The 4,488-nt window shown below is 37.3% G+C and overlaps 1 pseudogene; it reads right to left on the reverse strand.

Moving 5' to 3' along the window:
• Positions 1 to 4,488, reverse strand: part of LOC107694236 (ras and EF-hand domain-containing protein homolog) — a 13,939-nt pseudogene that overhangs the window by 3,575 nt on the left and 5,876 nt on the right.

The following is a 4,488-nucleotide window of genomic DNA, read 5'->3' on the forward strand; positions in this document are numbered from 1 at the left end:
TGGTAGTTACCTTGCTGTCTATGGGAGGGTCAGAGAGCCCTCAGATTTCATCAAAAATATCTTAAATTGTGTTCTGAAGATTAGCGATGGTCTTACGGGTTTGGAACAACACGAGGGTGAGTAATTAATGACAGAATTTTCATTTTTCGGTGAACTAACCCTTTAAATCAAAACCTGCAGTAAGGTCAAATGGCCACTAGGGGCTACTGTTGTGTAATATTTATGTGTGTAACATACAAGTGAATTGATTGAAAGTAACTAAATGGCTAAAAAGCTCCAGTTTTGTTTGTTTGAAGATGCCTTTTGGTTTGATTGTACCTAATACAATGAAATTCATACTTTTTAATTGTCCAGATTATTTATGAATCCACTACAGTTCAGTGGTGAAAGGCTATAAACTCTGCAGAAAGTGAATTGATGGTGTTTGACATAATCTGCCGTGCAATGTGTGCCAGGGTTTAAATGCAGGGAGTGTGACTTCTCAAGCCCTTTCATGTGATGCTGCCTGCTTTAACAAATCCATCTGATATAGCATAGTAGGCTTTAGCTAACACACGTACACACATTTAAACACAATGCACTAAAAAGCCTTTAAGGAGTAACACTACGCACAATATTGATGCACAGACTTTAGATGTCGAAGGTTGCAAACTTTGGTGAATCAGTGGCCATATAAATCATAACAATTACCAAAAGAGAGAGGACTAATCCATCTATCCGATCAAATAAAGCAAACTTAGTAAAAGGGCAACCAACTTGAAGGACCAAAATTGTATTTCCTGAAAATCCCTCATTGCAAAGTCATGTGTTAAATCCTGTTTACTCACTAACTTGAGCAATATTAAATTGTGAATTGCACATAGTAGTAGGAGAGCAACTCACCCACAGTGGCTGCGGTGGCAGAATGAAACTGTCCATCACAGAAGCGTCAAAGCAGTGCGGTTTTGCCAACACTGGAATTTCCCACCAGAATGACCTTAAAGAGGCGCTGAGGGGATGCAGCAGATCCTTCTGCAGGACCCTGCAGCCGAAAATACCCAGAGTGACCTCTTGAAAATAAAGTTTAAAGCTAGCTGCGTTGAAAACTGTGCATAGTAAAGAAAACACTTTTACACTTTAAATGGGACATAGTCTAGTCCAGTGGTGTCCAAACATGTTTTTGAAGGGCCACTGTTAGCTTCAACCCTATTTATACACACATGAACTAGTTAATCAGTGTCTTCAGACTCACTAGAAACTTCTGGGCAAGTGTGTTGGAGCTGGTTGGAGTTAAACTCTGCAGGACTTTGGACCTTCAGGAAAAGGTTTGGTCACCCCAGGTCTAGACCTTTGTAAGGTTTGTCTTAAAGTCCATTTATTATGTTATTTAAAGGTCTGCTGTGCTAAAGCTAACCATTTTATGCCCTCTCTCTGACACATTAATTAAATAACTTTTTTTTGTTACTGTATCTTCAAGATCTCTACATGCAAACATTCTGTTATGATATTCAACATCTTTGCATATGAGGTTACGCTTGCCTGCTGAAGGGTCTCCTTTCCGGCAGGATGACCCCGTGCAGATGAGGGCAGGTTTCCTTTGATCCATTTCTTCTTAGACGCCTTCTTCACCCTAACTGGTGGTGGAGAGTCAGCAGAGGCAAGGGACGCATTGGATGGGTACAGGGAGCTTGTCTCTAGATTGACCTGACCTTCTTTTTTCCCCCTTACTTCTTCTTCCTCACTGAGCTGATGCAGAAGAAGGTGAGGGTCTCCTTGCAGCAGGTGAGGGAGGTGGTCCTCCTCGATGGATATGACTCTGCGTAGAGGCCATCCATCCAGTGGCACATCCTCCACATCCACCCCAACATTTACACCTTCTGAGTCCCCAGCTACTTTTTCAGAACGCCCATCCACCTCCTGCTTCCCATCATCCCCTGTTGTAAAGGGTGAACAGAGACCGTTTGCTAAAGAGGAGGACTTCCTGTTAGAACGCTGAGTCACTTCCTCTTTATCAACTTCTCTGAAATGACAGAGAGAGAGGTGAGAGAATAAATGTTTCCATGTCATTAAATCATATATGTAGGTATTCTAATAGAATATCCCTGTTGAAAAAAACAGCATATGCTGGTTAGGTATGTTTTGAAGCATGGCTGCTGGTTTAAGCTGGTTATGTGCTTATGGTGTACATGACCAGCTTAAACCAGCTCAAACCAGCAGCCATGCTTCAAAACATACCTAACCAGCATATGCTGTTTTTTTCAATAGGGATATGTGAGGATTTCTTACTTTCTGACAGATGGTGTCCTCTCAGTGTATTTCATTGAGGCTGTACTCAGTCTTTGCTTGCGTGAAGATTTTTTCATTGAATTACTGCGTTTCTGTTGTGAAATATAAGGAGATTTTTTGTTTTAATTGCTCTTATTAGATATACAGATATACACTGAAAGTCAAAAATTTGAACACACCCACTCATTTTCTATTATTAATATTTTCCACATTTTAGAGTAACAGTAGTCATCAAAACAATGAAAAAAACACATCTGGAAATATGGGAATTATTTTATAACCAAAAATGTCTTATAGCTTCTTCAAACTAAACTAAAACTAACCATTAAAAAAAAAAAAATAACAATAATAAAGTATTTATTATATATTATATATATATTACATAACACTTTAAACTATATATTATATAAAATCAATGAAACAAAATAAATAACATTAACACAAATAAAAAAATATATACAAAATCATAATAAAACAAAACTAAAATATTGTATTTTTGTAATTTTGTTGTGCGTGTTGTCATTTATATTTTCCACTTCATTTTAGAAATGGAAAATATAAATATAAAAATAATTAGTAAACTTACCAGAAAGTTAATGTCTCGGTCATCTCGTAGATGTTTATTAATTTCTCTGAAAAATAACATTTGATTTAAGATTTTAGTTGTTTGTCTTTATCTACAGCATCTGTGAGCATTTACCAAGCTCACCTGAGTAGATCCAGCTGTTTCATCAAGCTCTGTTTTTCTCTCTGCAAGCCTTCTGTGATTCTGTACATCTCCCTGTGAGGGGGAAAAATATTTGTGTTTATGAGAGACTCAAAGACACTGGTTGGATCTCTGTCTGTGTGTAATAATTGCCTAGACTGACATCTCTCATTCCTGCTGTAGTCGAGAGGCCTGCTCCTGCAGAATGCCCAGCTGCTCCTGAGCCAACACTAGCCCCTGGCAGGTGTGCTCAAGTTCACGAGACAGCTCCTCGTTGGTCATTTTGAGTTTAACGTTCTCCAGTCGACTCACCTGGTGTTCGCTATGAAGGTCACGACATTGTCGCTCCAACTGAAAAAATAAAGACACAAAGAGAGTGACTTGAAAGGTGTGAGTTAGAAAGATGTGAGTTGCACAAAAGTATAAGATTGTGTAAGATTATGACTTGTTTAATCGTGGCACTAACCCTTCTTTGTTTTTGGAAAAGCTGCTCCAATTCCTGTTCTTTACAGCGGAGCCGCTGCTGTAGGTCTTGACTGCGCAACTGCAGATTTTCAGAGTCCTGGAAGAAAGAGTTAACATAGTTAATTTCAGTTCAGACAGCCTTAATCTTAAGAACGCACCATAATCTCCAAGCCGAGAACAAGTGATAACAAATGCACAAACTGAAACAGAAACTATAGTTTGAAACTAAGTAGACTAGGCAATATATCAGCTATATGAACTGCACACATACACTAGTGTTCAAAAGTTTGGGGTTGATAAGATCTTTTTTAAATGTTTTTGAAAGAAGTCTCTTATACTCACCAATGCTGCACTTTTCACTATCATTACAATTTAAAATAACTGTTTTATATTTAAATATATTTTTAAATGAATGTTTTTTTTTCTTGTGATGGCAAAGCTGAATTTTCAGCAGACATTACTCCAGTCTTCTGTCACATGATCTTGCTGAAGAAACTCATCTTATTCTTATTCTTATTATTATCAATGTTGAAAATATGTTGAAATATTTTTGTGGAAACTGTGATATTAATATATATACTTTGATGAATAGAACGTTCAAAGTTCAAAAGAACAGCACTTATCTGAAAAATAATTTTTTATAACATTATAAATGTCTTTACTGTCACTTTTGATCAATTTAATGTGCCCTTGCTCAATAAAAGTATTAATTTCTTTCTTTTTTTTTTATCTTACGGACCCTGAACTGCAGAACAGTAGTGTAAAAGCACAGTCAGCAGTTTAAAAGAATGTTTTGTACCTTTGTTCGATCTTTTTCATTAATGATCTGTTGCTCCATTTCTTCATATAATCTGCAAATTTCAGTGTCATGTGTGGCTGCTTTCCTGTGCAATGAGACAATGGTGTTCAATGTTAAAACATACATTTAGCCTAATGCAATCAAAAGGCAAAGATGTGGCACAAACAAGCTTTCACATAATATTACACCCCAATTTCAGTATTTACATAAGACTTGAACATAAATAGGTGCCCCCCCCCCCCCCCAGGGGATT

The sequence above is a fragment of the Sinocyclocheilus anshuiensis genome, unplaced genomic scaffold, assembly GCF_001515605.1.
Source record: "Sinocyclocheilus anshuiensis isolate Anshui unplaced genomic scaffold, SAMN03320099.WGS_v1.1 scaffold1316, whole genome shotgun sequence".
In the NCBI taxonomy this organism is placed as follows: domain Eukaryota; kingdom Metazoa; phylum Chordata; class Actinopteri; order Cypriniformes; family Cyprinidae; genus Sinocyclocheilus; species Sinocyclocheilus anshuiensis.